Raw genomic sequence first — 18,243 nt, 5'->3', positions numbered from 1 at the left:
TCACGAGCCATTGTGTTGGAATGATCAGTATAGTGCGGTAACCTTTCGCCTACAGAAGATGCATCGACAACCCAATAGGTACTTAGTAGAGCAGCCTGGAATCTAGGACTTGATGGGGGGAGGGGCGTTCAGGATGTGATCGATGTTCTGATACATTTCAGACGATTCTATGGTATCTAAAGAAATGCTTCCAGTTTGAGTCAATATTTTCCATTGGTGAACTCCTTTGCTCAGGATTTCCGTGTGTTGGTACCAGTTAGGTACAATTATATATAAAGAAATGGTCTGGAGATGTACATGCAGTATAGTTTATTACTTTGTTTTGTTTTACAATATCTTAGTCTCTCCTTTTGATCTCTCCCTCACCTCCTAAATGAATTAGAGCCCAGATTCTTAAGACTCGCTGCTTGGCGACAGTCACTTACTTTTCTGAGCAATATTCAAGTTTCATTTTTTCGTCATTTCTGTTTCTATTGTGTAAAATATTTGTTTGATGAAAATATTGTTGCAGTTATTTTGTTCCTAACACGAGTAAAGGCAATCTAGAAATAACATACATTTTGAGCAAGAGCTTACATAGTACTGTTTCTGAGCTGCCATCTAGACACTATAGCAATGTCAAAGATACAATTGCAGGTGTTCCCCACTAACCAGGGCACTCAGTGAGTGACATACAGTTGGTTTCCCCATTCTCCTTCGCTGCCTGGGCCACTTTGTTGAGTAGTGCATTGGTAGCTCAGGGGATGGTGGTGTACACTACAGTTCCTACACATAAATACATTTACGAGAAGCTGTTGATCAAATGATGAGAGGAACACAAATTGAACACTAAGAAAAAACCACAAGAAATACAGTCACTTAGCTGGGCTTCAAAGTTACTTTGTTTGTGGTTTTTCTGCCAAACCTCGACATCTCTGAATAGTATTTGCAGTCAAAACTTAATTGTGAACAACCTGAAATTCTATATAAATACATAACACATTTGATGAAGCCTTTGATGGGGAACACCAGATCCTACATCAGCAGAATAAAAAGTCTTATAGTCCAACATTCGAAGTTAAATATGAAGATATGATTGTTTCCTTCTTGGGGTATGATCAGCCACTCACCTGAAAAGTTGATATCTCATGACCTCCGAGTTCTAGCAAGTCCATATCAATACTTCCTTAATTACAGAGGCAACAGATGTTCGGATGTTCTAGTTGCCTTAGATGGGTGTCTGACAAACAGGGACAGTAACTTGATGTGTGAGCTCGCAGGCACGAGGGTACACATTACACCATGGCAGGCCTTCTTCAGGCTATCAGAATCTTGTAGATCAAATGGGTGGTGACCACTGCAAGGCAAGGCACAGCCAGCGCAACAGCTAGTATGGCTATGGGAAATGTCTTCCTGCACCCAGACCCCTGGTCACATCACTCCTGTGAAAATTAGTAGGCACCAGAAAACGACAAGGTGGAGTGGCCGGCACAAAAGTGAGAAAAGGAGCAAATGTAGTGATTGGCACGAAAAGAGTAAGGGCACTCACTAGGCATTCCGCAGTTCGTCAACAGGTCTACTTGATAATGTATTGGGCAGCTTTGTCTGGCTTGTAGCAGAGAAAGCTTTCTGGGTCCTAGTGCTAGTTATGTCTTGTTTCTTGCCTTTTGTTGTGCTTTCAGAGAAGCAGAGATTTTACAGATGTGAGGAGAGCGAATTTACTATTTTAACTCTAGTCTGAGGATATTTGAGGAAAGTGACATATTCCCCAGATTATTTCAGGACCCTTACATTATAGTTTAACTCTAGTCTTGTAATACTTTAGGGAAAAATTAACATTCCCAAAAGTTGTAATATGAGATTGAAGTGTTGTAATCTGGCATCTCCGTACCTCCCTGGAATCTGCTGCTAAGATTACGTAAAAATAGCCTGACTAGGGACATCCACACGGACAAGATCCAAAGGAGGTCATGACATCTGGATTAGTCTAGCGTTTAATAAATAGGCAGCTCTATGTCTAGGAAGCATCACAAAGGGATACACATAGGTCTGATGCAGATTTTCAATATATTAGCAGCAAGCTCCAGCTAATATTTACATTCAGTTTTATTGAGCACTTAGAAATCTCAATCAACCTTGTTAGGGCAAGACTTTTCTTCTCAAATATTTTTCTGGCAAATGCAGGCCTGTCCTCCCACAATGCTCTGTAGGGACTGCAAGGCTGGCACAATGGCCAAGAGCCCTCTGTGGGAAAGTATTCTTTATTTCCCTCAGACAGAACCTGGAGATCTAAGAAGATGAAGCAGTTAAAGGTGTGGCTGTTCTTGTCATTTGTCTTTGGGCAACAACCATCCTGCCCTCACTCCTTTTTGTTTTACAAAAAATATGTTTGCAATTGCCGAAAGGTAACCTTAATGACAGGTGCACTGAAGTAGTTTCAAACTTTTCTTCCTACCACCTCAGATGTACATAACTGATATCGGATAAACCATGCACATATTTGCAAATATCCACATGGATGCCAAAAAATGCCAAGTCCCAGGGTCTGCTCCTTGTTGTGGAGACCTCCAGAGTCCCATTCTCCATAGGTCTGCCAAAGTTGTGCAGTTAAGATGATGAAAGCCGATTGTTTCATCCCACTCTACTTGCTTCTACTGCTAGTTTAGATGCCTCAGTACCTAAGTTCAAGAGGTCTGAGGTGTCTATTTTCCTTGCCAGATATTCTGCCAGTAACAAGAGTCAACAGTGTCAACTCATTTATTGTTTCTTGCCCTAGTTGGTGTTCCGACTGATGTGACATGGCCTTGTTAGAATTTGAGTGATTTTGGGTCTTCTTTGAGATGTGCGGCCAGTTTTATTTATGTTAAACTGTATTTCTAAACCATACAGTGCTGTATGAAGAGCGGTGCAAAGCAAATACTAATAATCAGAACAATCATAGATTAAGTGCCACCCGGTGCTTTAATAAGTTGGTTCTAGAATGCTTGTCTATAAGAGTATAGGCGAATAACAAATGGAGTCAAGCGTGATTAGCGTCTGATTGAGCAGCAGCACCTTGCAATTGAGAATTTGGTAAAGAAGTATTTGTATGTATGTAGTCGATTTATAAAGTGCAAACCTAGCTACATTGTTATTGTGCGATGTGCAACAAATCAGCGAGCGGTGAGGAGATAAAGACAGGTTGGCCGAAGAGTTTTTGGCCAGGTTTCAAAGAAGGAGGTGAGGTAGGTAGGGAATTGGCAGTAAGGTTAAGGGATAAAGATATAATGTGCCGAAAATCAGGTGTACATTTATTGAGATTTTGTTTAAAAAGCAGTTTGTTTTGCTTTTTTTGAAGTCCAAGGTGAAGGAAGCCTTTCATATTCTGCTGGAATGACCTACCAGAATCTTGGGTTGGTGCACTTAATCCATAGTGAACGTGATGTCCTGGTGTGTTCTTTGTCCGATTAGCACTGCTAGAACCATTAAGCATTGATGGTTGCTGAGATCTGCTAACTAGCCCCAAGATGCTCTGTAAAAGAACTGCTCCCAGTGTAGATAGTTTTTGCAACGTAAACTAAAGTCCATGTAAGCTATACCATTGAATCTTTAATGAGTAATTTTGAACGCAATTGGTAGCAGATGCAGAGGTGTTACGACCGTAGCTGAAAGCAGTCCCCTGACAAAGGGTCTATGACCCGAAATGCATTGGGAATTGGAATTTATTTGAATGCTGTGAAGTTATATATTTGTGGTCACCAGTTGAAGTGAAACACCCACAAAATTTGTTTTGGAAATTGAATGACAAACACATGGATAGAAAAGGATGATATCTGATCACTCAATAAATCTTCAGTGTTGCAGTTTGGTTGAATTTTTGTTCACTTTGCTAAAACAGCTCTAGCCTGGAGGCAGTTCTTTTACAATACGTCTTGGGACTGGTTAGCCGGTTAATGCAATCAGCAATTCTTAAGATATCAGAAGCTTGGAACATAACAGAAGAAATGATCATCATGGTGCTTTGTCTTCTCTTTCCTTCTTCTCCTGGCCTCAATTCTGGCAAGGTTAATGCTGCAACCAGATTCCACCTGAATTCTTGATTTTGGTGCCAGGTACGAAGCAGCAGCTCATATGTGATGCAGCTGGTGTCTTTAATAGGTTTAGGGTGAGCAACAGGGGAGCCAGAGGAGGGCTGTGAGCTTCGGTGTTCTACTGTCCAAAGTTTGGAAATAATTGCATTTTAAATACCGGGAAGGATAATATGAAGGGTGCTCTTTGGGGAGGGACCCATCGAGGATCTAGGAGGCAGCCTAGCAGGACATCTCTAGGTGGCAGTGTACTAGTGCGTGCATGGCAGTTATTACGTTTCACCATTCTGACTTATGGGAGTTGATGCTGGGCTTCACGAAGTATTTATTTATTTATTTATGTTTAAAATGTGTAAAGCGCAGCGTATAACCTTCCTGATTTAGGGCATTAAAGGTTAATCATCTAGTAGCAAACCGTGGAAGAATAGTATAGGTTATGTGTTCCTAACTTTTAGTTTAAGGACTAGGCATTGCAATTCAGTCGCTAGATGCTTGTTCTGAAACAAAGGTGGATTCAGAAATCCAGGCTACAAGGGCATACCAGTGCTATTGATGGTGTTAGTTGTGTACACTGCTGTCCTAAAGTCTTCCAGTGTGATCCATGAGGTGGCCCTGTTGCCTCACACTGTGGTTATGTGGTGCTTCAGACTAAGAGGCTGAACTTACTACCTCTGCATTGCCATGATCTTGTTCTGATTGTTCCTTTAAAGCTCTTCTTCCATTTCCCCCGGTTACTTATGATAAGATTGCATTAACAATGGTGTACTTATTAAATTCAGTGTGCTGCATTTGTTAAGTTATTGTGGGTAGTCTTCGTACCATGTATAGTCTCTACTTCATAGTAAACCTTTTAGGGACCTTAATAGTATGAGTCAGTGCATTGGTATGGTTTAATGCTGAAAGGAGAGCCAAGACAACTAGGGAAGGAAAGGAAGACCATGAAAAAGATGAACACTTCAGTAAATGATTTATTTTAAGAATCCATTATGGAAAGCAAATACAGAAGAGTCTGGCTACAACAAGCCCAGCTAATGATGGGTGAAGCAGGGAGGCTTGAAGTAATGGATCCTGCTATTTAGAGAGCAAGAGAATTCAAGTTGGGATCCTTCAAGAATGCACATATGTGGGAAGTGAGTTGTGTGCTTTTGCGTCACAGGTGCCCGGGACCAGCATGTCACAATAAACTGTATTTTTTGCATATGCTAGTATATAGAACGTGAGCTTTCCAGGGTAGCATGATGTGTGACATCAATGGTTCTCTCTCTATAAGAGTCCTCCTATTCCATCACAGGTTCTTCACTCCTAAGTGAGCATACTGTGGGACAATGGCCATAAAATTGGAGGCAGCACTTTAATAGAGCACTTTATATGTTGGACATGGTCCAAGGGAGAACTGGTATGCCAAGATGGTGCAAGGTTTGCTGGCTATAAAAATCAGTGGAGAGTGTTGGGAGGGTTTACTCCAAGGTATGATCGAGAGAGAAACGTTTTATGAAAACGAATGCCGAAGAGGAAGTGAACATGTTCCAGCAGAGTAGTGACTTAAAAACACAGATTATGAGGGGACTAGAGAGTTTTATAAATAACTTAAGGAAGAGTTCTTCAATTAAAATGTAGTGTGTTCAGATATAAAATAAGATTCAATTGAGTCTTTGTGAAAATATTGCGTGGTTGCTTTCCCCTGTGGAAGGGTGTTTACCCTCAAAGTTCTTATTAGCAATCTATTTCATCGAACCCAGTTCTACTGACTGAATCATGGTGTCTTTCGGACAGGTGACTCCTCAAGATCTTAAATCCTGTATTTTTTCTGATGGAACAGCTACCACTTTTGACAGATGTCCTGACTCTGGCCAACTCCAAATAAGGAGCTTAGTTTTGATGAGTATTTATAGAATTGCAGTTTCCATTTGTTGTAGATTTTAGCACGAACTTTGAGAACAGACCCAGTTTTGTTAATTGTTCTGTTTATCATTGTGTTTCTATACTATAAACGACGTCAGGTGGCAAGTTATTTTTACACATATTATAATAATAATATATAATATTCCACATTTGTAAAGCGCACAATCACCCATAAGGGTCTCTAGGCGCTGGGGGCCGTCGGGAAGATTAAGCAAGCTATTGCCCAGAGTCACATGGTGCTAGGCTAACCTGACGCCGGCCCCGGGGATCGAACCGTGATCCCCAGATTCCGGAGTCAGTCGCCCTGGCCGCGGCCCCACACCTCTTCCTTTTGACTACTGGTCGGCAAAGTTGGATCATTAATCTCACCTTATGCTTTAAGCGAACACTGCCATCCCATTAGTATTGTAAACTATTTTGTATTGGTTTCCATTGTTAAAAAATAGAATCATCACATTATAAGGATCAAATCAGAGGGCAATCAAAGATCCAATACTTTACATTTAGGTAGAATGTTTACATTGAAGAGTTGTTATTTGGCAGAAGGATAGATGATGATATGCCAGGTAGAGTCCATCCATTGATAATCTGTACAGAGTAATTAGCAGCAATGCAATTGCGAAGTTAACAAGGATCAAATCTGTTTCCTCACGAATCCCAGACATTGGTCCAAGCTGGCACCATCTCTGTACGTACACAGTAAACCCTGTGCGCAATCTTAAGCTGAACTTATCAAACGTAGGACAAATTGCTACTTCATCTGTGCTTCTTCCCTTTCTGTCTCTTCTTTCAGTCCTAATACCCATAGCGTCTAGATCTCAAGTGATCCAGAGTCTGTGATGAATTACATCTGAAATAAACCCTTATAAGGGCACGAAGGCAAGCAGCTCCATACCTCAAGCAGGTTCAGTAGTCAACATAGAAAAAGCTTAATTGTTTACTGAGGCAAGGCAGACTGCCTTCCTTCTTTTGTCTTGTTTCATTACGTTCCATGGTCCTCGAATTGCAAATATTAACCTCACTGTAACTTATAAATGATTGTTCACCTTGATGGAATGGGTTTGAAGAGGAGATTTAAGCTCTGGGAGTGGCATGGGACTCCTTTACTATCTACCCTCCTCATATACTTCGAGAAGCTTTTACTATCTGTCCTGACCCCCCTCTCTCATTCCTCAACAACTCACTTAAACATGGCATTGTCCCTGACATATTCAAAAGTGTGGAAATCATCCCTATTCTGAACATACTGGGTGCTGATCCGTCAGACTTAGCAATAATCTCCCCATCTCCCTGCTGCCCTATTTGGGTAAAGTTCTAGAGGCTTACGTGGAAAATTTCTTCAGTTCATTTGTTGAACACTACCAGATCTTGGACTCCCATCAGGCAGGTTTTAGACCTGCCCATTCTACAGAATCTGTCATTCTTACAGGTTTGGACGAATTAAGAAGAGGAGCTGATAGTGGCATCCCTCAGGCCCTGGTTCTCCTGGATTTGTCAGCAGCATTTGACATGGTTGATCATAACATTCTGATTGACTGTGTCAGAAATGCCGGGATCCAGGGTCTGACGTTGAGATGGCTTTCCTCTTTCCCTAGCAATCGTTTTCAAGCAGTCCAGCTTGCTAATTTCTCGTCCAACAAGAGGGGACTGACTTGTGGGGTTCCTCAGGGTTCCTTCCTTTCTCCACTCCTCATTAATTTGTATCTTCTTCCTTTAATTCGATCTTTGCGAGAAAGAAGGATTGGGATGTTCAACTATGCTGATGTCTCCAATTGGTGTTTGACATCAACTCATCCGCATCCTCAGTCTTCCACTCTTAAACTACTATGATCTTTATAAGTTAACGGATGAACAATAACCAACTCAAGTTGAACCCTGACAAAACTGAGCTGATTCTCACAGGTGACTCTGCCAACCCTTGGCATTTCAACTTCTGGCCATCCTCTTTGGGTAACTCTTTGGTGCCTGCATGCTCTGCCAAAAGCTTGGGCATTGTGATTTCTAACGACCTGTCATTGAATGCCCAAATTAGTTCAGTGCTTTCCACAAGTTTCTTCCAACTGCAGAGGATAAGGAAGATTAGTAGATTTCTGTCTAGGGAAGCTTTGATCTTGGTTATTTTAGTCTTGGTCATCTCCCAACTGGACTATGCTAACTCTTTGTATTGTGGCATCCCCGCCTTTCAACTGAGACGTCTTCAGCTGGTCCAGTACCAAGCTGCCAGACTCATCTTTCACCAACCAAAGTGGCAGCATGTGACACCTATTATGAAAAATCTACACTGGCTCCCCGTGGCCAAGAAGTGTGTTTTCAAGCTGGGATGTACTATCTTTAAAGCCCTTCATGGCAATAACCCTGCTTTCATCTATTCTAGGATTCAACAAAATATTCTCTCCCGGGATCTGCGCTCCTCTCATTTAAACCTGCTAGTCACTCCCTCTTTTAAACGTAAGAAGCATGAAGGCTCAAGATTTGCTGTTTTAGCCCCACAATTTTGGAACTCGCTCCCTGTGGAGATGAGATTGGTTACGTCCTACACACAGTTCAGAAAACTGCTTTAAACTCGATTGTTTGCCCAAGCATTTGACATTTAACTTCAGTTTCCTGTTATTACCTTTCCGCCTCATTAGCGCCATGAAACCGCTTGGTGTACATGCGCTTTATAAAAGCTTTTAACATTACATACCTTGTTTCACTAATTGATCTCATGCATGTTTTTAATAATCGTTTCTATCAGATAGAGACATCTAGCCGCATATATTCCTTAAATCCTTGCACATTTCCTTCCGCAACCACGGACAGGGAATCCAAGAGGCTGAACAATCTTGGTAAGATGATGTTTTCTTCTGCTAGCCTGGCTCTGCGGTCTGTGAACACTGTGTGTCTTTTGGGCCGCTATACCCAAGCTCTGTGGTATACAGTTGCGCAGGTGCTGCCAACAGTCCAGGAAAATGCCAGTGCCCTGCTCTCAACAGCTATTGCTGATGGGAGAGATGCAGCGAAGTTCACTATCTGTTGTGGACTTGACATCACCGATTCATTAGGCATAACGGTTTAGCCGACAGTGCCCATGCAACGCCACGCCTGGTTGAGGACGACTGGCTTTTCTGGGGATGTCCAGTCCTCACTCATGGATATGCCCTTTGATGGCTCCCGTCTGTTCGGAAAGAAGGTAGATTCGCTGCTGAAGTGCATTAGTGACAGCAGGGCTACCGTCCGGTCCTTTGGCCTATCACTGGCCCCTCGTCACAGTCAATCTGCCTTTTGATCCTTTTGTGGCCACAGAAGGGGCGTGAAACCATGCTTTTACCCACCCAGCCACCACGGTGGGCAAGCTCCCCAGCCTCTGCACAGACGCGGCGCCTACCAGCCCATGGCTTGGCTGGCCAGCGGATTGGGTCAATCCATCCATCTCCCTTGCAGCCTCAGCCTCCAAACCCTCAGAGTCTGCCCACGTATCATCATGGGCACCTAGTCGGTGGCAGGATTAGTCATCACCTGCCCCGCTGGTAGTCCATAACATCAGACAGATGAGTTATGCAGATAGTCCGAAGGGGCTACTTGCTTCCCTTTGGGACTGCCTATCTCTACATGCCACCCACGACAGGCTGAAGGAGGACCACATATCTCTTCTCCACCAAAAAGTGGGATCTCTTTTGGCCTAAGGAGTCGTACAGAGAGTGTTGGTGCCAGAAGTAGGTTGTGGTTGCTATTCCTGCTACTTTCTGGTACCCAAGTAGGACTGAGGCTTTCGTCCTCTCCGTGACCTACGCTCTCTCAATTTCTTCCTCAAGAAGGAGAAATTCAAGACGTTCAGGTCCTGTCTACCCTGGAGACTGGATGGTAGCGTTTGAGTTGCAGGGCGCCTATTTTCACATTCCCATCCTACCTGCGCTTCCTGCAGTTCCCAGTGGCCCCAATCATTTTCAGTTTGCTGTGCTCCCGTTTGGCCTCACCATCATCCCTCCGGTGTGCACCAAGGTGATGACAGTGAGTGTAGCTTATCTGTGTAGATCACGGGTGCCAGCCTTCCCCTATCTCGATGTCTCCCACCTCCAGACTACAGCGGACCTCCTGCATTCACTATCAACATCCCAAAGTCACACCTGACTCCCTCCCAGACGCTCCCTTTCATCGAATGCCATTCTGGACACAGTGTGGTTTCAGGCCTATTCTTCAGAACAGCGAGTCCAGGATATTCTGGATTTCAGTGAGACTGACTCCGAGGCTCCTGAGCCTTATGGCATCCTGCTTGTGACGCATACCTGTTGCCATATGTGGGCTCTGCTGTGGGACCTGAAGTTGTAGTTCCAGTGGGCACAGTATCAGTGGGAATCTCTCAAACATGGTCCATATCTCTGAGGGAACTGCGAAGAGCCTGCAGTGGTGGCTTACGAACCGCGATTGGGTCAGCGATTGGGTGTACAGGCAACACCACCAACATATGGTACTGTAACAAGTAGGGCGGGATGGGGTCATTGACCCTGTGTCAAGAGGCCTTGCGTCTCTGGACATGGCTGGAACAGCAGAGCATATTACTGGTGGTTCAACATCTGGCAGGTTCTCTGAACGTCAGAGCGGACAAACTCAGCTGAAGGTGCCTAGCGGATCACAAATGGCTTCTCCATTCAGAGGTGATGCAAGGTCTCTTTCCACAGTGGAGAGAGCCTTGGTTAGATCTGTTCTCCAAGCTGTAGACCATGACCATCTGCCTAATCAGGCTGCCCCTTCGGAAGGATATTTTGTCGCAGCAACAGCAGGAGGGTTCTCCATCCACACCTGTCAATGCTTCTTGAGTTGAGATTGAGTGGCGACAGTTGATAGCCTTTGACCTTCTTCCTAAAGTCTGTAACGTTATTTTGGCAGCCAGGCCTCCCTGTACCAAGATACTTTACGCCTGCCCTTGGGCTAAATTTGTGGCATGGTGTTCAAAAAGATTCATTGAGCCCCTTTCTGCCCCCCTTCTCTGGTGCTCCTGTTTGTACTTTCCCTTGCCCAGCAGGGCTCTGCTCTGGGCACTGTAAGGTGATATCTATCCGCAATTTCTGCTTTTCTTTGGTTGCCTGACCAACCTTCTGTTTTCAAACCCCCTATTGTACTTATGTTTTGAAAAGGTTTGCAACATATGTTCTCTCCCACTCCCTTTATTACGCCCTAGTAGGATCGCAATCTCAACCTCATCTTCCTTATGTACGCTCAATTTGAGCCTCTGCACAATTGTCCACTCAGGCTCCTTACCATCAAGATGGCCTTTCTCGTGGCGATAACATCTGCCTGGAGGGTCAGTGAGCTTAAGGCCATGTCATCCAAGCCTTGTTATCTTAACATCTACCCAGTCAGGTCAGTGCTTCATAGGAGAACTTCCATCCTTACGAAAGTGTCCATTCCATTTCACGCCTCATCCCTCTAAGGAAGAGGAGTGACTTCACCAATTAGACCCCCAAAAAGCATTGTCGTTCTACCTTGACCGCACGAAAGAGTTTCGGGTGGACGGCCAACTCTTTATGGGGTATGTTGGAAATAAGAAAAGACGGGCCATGCAGAACCAGACCATTTCCAATGGATCTTGCTCTGCATCAAAATCTGCTACGCATTTGCCAAGAACCAACCCCCAGGGGTTTGCATGCTCATTCCACCGTAGCTAAAGCTGCAATCGCTGCATTAGCTTGTGGAGTTCCGTTCATGGATATCTACCGTGCAGCAATGTGGGCCTCATTGCACACATTCACCAAACATTACTGTCTGGATAGTCAGGTCTGTAGAGATGGGCATTGCACGACTTCCTGGTGCGAAATTGGTCCGCAGACCCATCTTCTGGGAGGTATTGCTTAGTATCTATTCTAAGACTTCACTTTGGTAACGCCTTATCTCGTAGAGACTCTATCTAGCCTCAGATTCGGCTCCGACCCACCCATTTCCCCGCTCTGCAAGCTGATTTTTAGGGTACTTCCCTTTCAAGGCCCCAGTTCTCCACACCAGTGTTAAGTGTACTTTGTAGCTCCACGCTTCTGGCTTATAAAGTTGCAAAAACAACCAATGTCTGCGCAGTTGGGTGGTGCCTATATAGGCACAACGAACGTCATTTCCGGCACGAACAACGCCTCACGTAGCTGAACGATGCCACCAACCGGCGCGCAGGGGTCCTGCTCACGAAAAATTTCCAGATCCAGTCTGATGCCTGCAGAATATTCTAAGATAAGGAATGTGCAGCCAGAGAGAGTCTCTAACAGATGAGGTGTTCCCAAAGCTAAGTAACTTGTTCTACACACTGTATGCAAAATTGGCAGTCGAGACCCCTGGATGAATCTCTGTACGACAATGTGTGGGGCCAATTTTCTCTCTACTAGCTGTGTGTAGGGGGATGCATGCACAACACAGGGACTATTTGAAGTACAAAACATTGTTTTTTTTTTTTTAAAGTTTGTTTTTATTGTTGCATCAGGCGGATCATGGGTACAAGAGACATAACCACTCGGGGGAGCGTCAACATTCCGCTCTTCCCGATATTCTGCAACTTTTTAATAGTCAGTTACATATCTTTGAGCATGATGAACTTGTTTTTCATTTTCACCCCAAACTCCCACCCGCCCCCCAGAGCTCCCGAAAACGTCATCAACTGAGAGGCCTCCGTCGAAAACCCCCCTTCCCGCCCACCCTTTCTCCCCCCCCCCCCCCCCCCCCCCCTCTGCAGCACACCATCCGTCCTCGCCACCTCCCCCGACCCCCGAGCCTCCCTCCCCCTCTAAGTCATGACATAGAATATATACAATCCAGCAACCCGGACCCTCCGAAGACTACTATGCTGGAATCAGCGTCGAACGTGTGTCCCAGCTATCCTCCCTTCCACCCACCTTCCTCTCCGGACAATCCTACTCCAGTCCATGATAGTGCCTCCACTTAGTCCAAATTTTTCGAAATTTACGTGGGCACCCTCTAGCCTTGTAGGTCACTCTTTCAGCCGCCATATACATATCTAGACCCCTCCTCCATTCCTCCAGGTCGGGCTTCCCAGGCGCCCCCCACATTCGTGCTATATCTCTTTTTGCTACCACCAAAGCCAGCTGCAGGAAAATGAGTAGGTATCTTGTAATGTCCACCTCCGTTGACATTCCCAGAAGTGCCAGTTTTGGATCGCTAGGAATCTCCATTTCCAATACCATACTCAGTTCCCTAAATACCTCGCCCCAATATTCCTGTATCACAGTGCAGCCCCAGATGATGTGGTAGAAGTCGCCTGTTTGGTGCTGGCATCGTATGCATGAGGTGTCGGTCACCCTCCCCATCCTGGAGAGCCTCACTCTGTCGAAGTAAGCCCGGTGAAGGACCTTAAACTGTATTAGGCGGAGCCTCGATTTTATGGCCACTTCCCTCGGGTGCATGAGTGCGAGTTCCCAATCCAGGTCCTCCATCGTGCCCACATCAGCCTCCCACCTCGCCCTGAGTGCCTGCAAATCTCCCAACATATTATTCGTCAGTGTTTTGTATGTCATGGATATTGCCCCCCTCTGTATCCGCTCCTGGAGTAATCGGCCCTCAAGTGGTGCAAACTGGGGTATGTCGGTAAGCGATATGTGCTGTGCTCCCCATGCGTGTCTTAACTGCAAGTATTTATAGTATTGGGTGTTGTGGAGGCCAAAGTCCTGCTGCAGCGTCTGGAAGGTTTTAAGTTCCCCCTTAGCTATGACATCTCCCACCGTGGAGATGCCGATGTCGTCCCACCTGTGGAATCCCTTCAGTTTATACAGCTCTGTCAACCACCTACACGACCACAGGGGAGTCTGTCTGGTGAGCCTTTCATGCCAGCCCATCCTAATTGTCGCTCTGCGCCACGCCATCAAGGTAATCTTCGTCGCAGGTAGGAGCTGGCGGCCTCCTTTCCCGCCATACAAGAAGTGTAGTACCGTCTTATTGCCCCATTTGGACCTCTCTAGAGCATAGGTGGGATGGTCAGCCGGGGCGTGTAGCCACTCATTGATCGGGGCAAGGTGTTCTGCCCAGTAATAGGCCTCCAGATTAGGTAGCGAGATTCCCCCACTATATTGGTGGCGTTGCAGGGTCGTGAGTGCCACCCGGGATTGCTTCCCCAACCACAGGAAAGAGCGGAGATCAGCATGGATTGTCCGCAGTGTCGCATCTGGTAAGGGATAGTACTCATTTTGCAGGGCGTATAAAAACTTCTGTAACAGTATCATTTTATACAGGGCGGCTCTGCCTAACATGGTGAGCGGCAGCGGTCTCCATCTATCCATCTCCGTCTTCGCTGCCCCCAACACCCTAAGCACATTGTCTGCGTAAGAGCGCCTCCTGTCCCGGGTGATAAAGACCCCCAAATACCTGAAGCCTTCCGTAGTATGAATGAGCAACTCAGGCAGGCACTCCCCCCGCGGCTCACCTTTTGGGTCGTAGAGGATCGACTTATGCCAATTTATAGTGTGTCCGGCCACTGCTCCAAAGTCGCCTAGTTCCCTGAAGAGGGCCGGTATTGTCCTAGCCGGGTTCGTCACATATAGCAGCACGTCATCGGCGTACAGGGAGATCTTCTCCTGGTCAGCTGCCGAGTCCCCCCAGTGAAAGGCAGTCACTTCTTGATTGAGCCGGATGCGGATCGCCAGGATCTCAATTGTGAGGGTAAAGAGGAGTGGGGACAGCGGGCACCCCTGGCGGGTCCCCCGTCCTATCGCGAACTCTCTCGACATTCGCCCATTCACTCGCACTCTCGCCCTAGGGCTCGAGTATAGAAGACTCACCCAATGTCGGAACTTGGGTCCGAACCCGAAACGTTCGAGAGTGCCCATCAGGAAGGGCCAGTGGACCGCATCGAACGCCTTCTCTGCATCCAATGAGAGGAACCAGTGTGGCTCACTTTTGTCACCGACTTCCTGGAGCCAGTTGTGTGTGCGCCGTAGGTTAAGTTTAGTGGCCCTGTCCGGCAGAAACCCGGACTGGTCTGGGTGTACTAGGTCCGTTATGACCTGTCGGAGTCGCCTTGCCAGAATGGTGGCGAGAATTTTGTTCTCAACGTTCAGAAGGGAGATTGGGCGGTAGGAAGAACAGTCCTCCCTGGGCTTGCCCTCCTTGTGGATCGGGACTATGGTGGCTAGGGCCAGGTCTGGCGGGAGACTACCGGAGTCAAACGCACCCGCATACAGTGATTTCAAGTGACGTGCCAGGAGGTCCCCCGTCCGTTTGAAGAACTCCGCCGGGAAGCCATTAGATCCCGGGGATTTCCCAGGTTTCAGGACCGCCACTGCCTCCGCGATTTCATCCATGGACAGGTCGGCTTCCAGCGCCTCGCTATCTTCGGGGGTTAACTGCGGCACTTCCATGCTACCCAGGAACGACTCCACCACCCCGCAGTCTCCGAGGTCCCTGGCCCTATAGAATTCTTCGAAATAGGTCGCAAAGGCCTCTGCTATCGCGACATCTGACGTCGCTCGTGTCGGGCCCGGTATCCCAATCCCATCAACCCATCTGGCCGCCTGCTCAGCCATGCCATGAGTTTCCCGGATTTGTCGCCTACATCATACAGGCGATGGAGGGTGGCCAGCGCCTGTGTGCGCGCTTCGTCCGTAGTTAGTTCCCTATATAGCCGTTGAGAGTCCAGCAGAAGTCTCAGATGCCCCTCCCTTTTCGTTATGAGGTAGTCAGCTTCTTGAGTCAAGATGTCGGCCTCCACCCGCGCCACCTCCTCAGTGCGTTTCCTTCTGGCCTCCCCCACCCTTGAGTTGAAACGGTCCCTCAACACAGTTTTCATGGCTTCCCAAAGCGTGACCCCCGATTGCACCGACCCCTCGTTTTCCGCCACAAAGACTTTGATGTCCGCTCTAATGCCCCCTAGAATCCCAGGAGTCTGTAGATCCCACGGCGACATGCGCCACTGTGCCTGTCCACTCCCCCTGCCATGTCCTATGTGTACAGACAGCGGGGAATGATCCGAGATACCCCTCGCCTTATAGTCGGCCGAGTCCCCCGTCGAGAGTTCCTGGCGTGTAGTGAATATATAGTCCAATCTAGAAAAAACCTTGTGGGCCCCAGAGTAAAAGGAGTAGGCTTCCTGCACAGGATGAAGCCACCGCCACACATCAGTGAGGCCAATCGTGTCCATTCTGCGCGCCAAAGCAGTCACTGCAGCCACTGCCTGGGAGTTCCCAGATCTATCTCTAGTCGTGCACATCACATCGTTGAAATCCCCACCCATAATCTGCACCGTGTCTGCCGTGTCAAGCAATATGTTCGTGATCTCCTGCATCGTCCGGTTTTGTAGTTTGGGTGGAGCATACACCGACAGTAACGTGTACCTGCGCCTCTTCCATGTCCCCTGTACCCCAGCAAACGTGCCCTGCGGGTCCAACCATGTGCGTGTCACTGTGAAGGGTGTCGTTTTCCTAATGAGTATGGCTGTGCCCCGTGAGTCCTTAGTGTATCCAGCATGCGCTAAGACTATGTAAGGCCCACGTGCTAAGAAAGCACAATGGTTCCCCCTCAAATGTGTTTCCTGGAGGAATATGATGTCTGGTGCCATGCGTTTAATATAGGCATTGACCAAGCCCCTCTTAATTTTGGAACCCAAGCCATTCACATTCCAGGTTAGCGCCTTCACCCCAGCGCCATCTCGGGTTGTTTCAGTTAGTGTACCTGCCATTGCACTTCACACTGACCACCGAAAACCGGACTCTGGGCCCAGGGTAGTAGCAAGGGTGAACTCTGCTGCCTCACTGATACCACCCCCCTTCCCCCCCAACTCCCCAACACCCCAACGTGGGACAAAAACAGTACCAACATTCCCTACCCTCCCCCTCCCCACCCCCCTCCCCTTCCAGCTGCGCCCCAACATGGGACCAAACCATCCATGGGAGTAGGTCAGTCGCCCTCCCGCACATCCCTCCCCAGTCTAAACTGTGTTTAGGTCAAACACACAAAAGAAACAAACTGCAGGGGGTGTGCCAACTTGCGTGCTCCGTTATGCCGAGCTGCCATCCCATCCGAGCTGCACGGTCCTGCCTTCAAGAATGTGAGTCCTGAGTGTCTATGCTCGGGTCTGGACCCGAGGAGTCTTGTTCCAGCTGACGGATCTCCTTAACCAAGGGGTGTAGTGATTCGCCCACAACGACCATATCTTCCTCACCGGATGAGGGGCCTTCCGATCCCTCCACGTCATCTCCCTCGGAGCGTATTCCTTTCCTCAGACTGCTGAACCTCGAGCCCGCCACCGAGTCTTTTCCTGGGGAATCCGACCTGCCTCCCCCGTTGTTCGCCGAACCCCGAGTCCTGTATGGCGTCGCCGAGACTGTGTGTTGGGTCCTCCGTAGCCTCCGTCGCTGCGGCTTCGGCCGCTCCCAGCTCGATCTTTCCCTCACCGTTCTGTCCATTGCGTCTCGACTGGCTGTCTCCCTACTGTTCAAGATTGGGCGCTCCTCCAACCACTGCCACGCGTCTTCCGGGTGGGCAAAAAAGATAGATTTGTCTTTATATATCACCTTCAGCTTGGCTGGGAAGAGGAGCATGTATTCAATGTTCAGGGATCTCAGTTTCACCTTCACAGCGTCAAAGGAGCGGCGCTGTTTCGAGACCTCCTGGCTGTAGTCCGGGAAGATCATTATTGTAGTGTTCTCCAGGCGGATCTCTCCCAGGGCCCTAGCCTCCCTCAGGATCAGGTCCCGATCGGCAAAGTTTAGGAAGCGCGCTATAACCGGCCTTGGTCTCGCGCCCTCAGGTGGCTTGGCCAGAAGCGCCCTATGTGCTCTTTCAATAATAAAGCATGTGGAAAATGGCGCCGTTGGGAATGTGGATTTCAGCCATGTCAGGAGGAAGGCGGCCATGTCCTTCTCCTCAATCCCCTCCCTAAAACCTACAAAGCGGAGGTTGTTGCGCCTGGACCTATTCTCTGCATCGTCCACCTTCCATTGGAGGTGACGGTGCGCAACCTGTAGTTCCGCCATGTCTTTCTTGAGCGTGGTGATCGCCTCCCCGTCCTCTTTCAATTTGTCCTCTGCCGCCGTCACTCTTTCGGTCAGGTTCCGAAAGTCCTGGCGCAGCAACGTCACCTCGACCCCAACCTCGCCAATCTTGGTCTCCAGGGCGGATCGCGATGCCTGGATATCCGATCTGGACGCTTGGATGGCCTCCAGTAGCATGGCCGTGTCGGTGTGGGCGCCCGGATGTTCTGCCATGGGCCGTGGCGCCGCGAAATTGTCCATAGGTCCCTGGCGTGGGGGTTTGGGCACCGGGTCTTTCCTTCCCATCTCTGCACCGTATAGCCGCCCAGGAGAAAACGCCGGGATTCCTGCTTCTGCAG

At 47.8% G+C, this 18,243-nt stretch overlaps 1 protein-coding gene across 3 annotated transcripts in view; it reads left to right on the top strand.

Annotated features, from left to right (window-relative positions):
* Window positions 1-18,243, top strand: part of TSNARE1 (t-SNARE domain containing 1) — a 1,291,163-nt gene that overhangs the window by 1,195,733 nt on the left and 77,187 nt on the right. The gene's annotated exons all lie outside the window — the stretch shown is intronic.

This window comes from Lissotriton vulgaris, chromosome 4_1, assembly GCF_964263255.1.
Source record: "Lissotriton vulgaris chromosome 4_1, aLisVul1.2, whole genome shotgun sequence".
Taxonomy (NCBI): domain Eukaryota; kingdom Metazoa; phylum Chordata; class Amphibia; order Caudata; family Salamandridae; genus Lissotriton; species Lissotriton vulgaris.
This window is presented reverse-complemented; position numbering and strand designations above follow the sequence as displayed.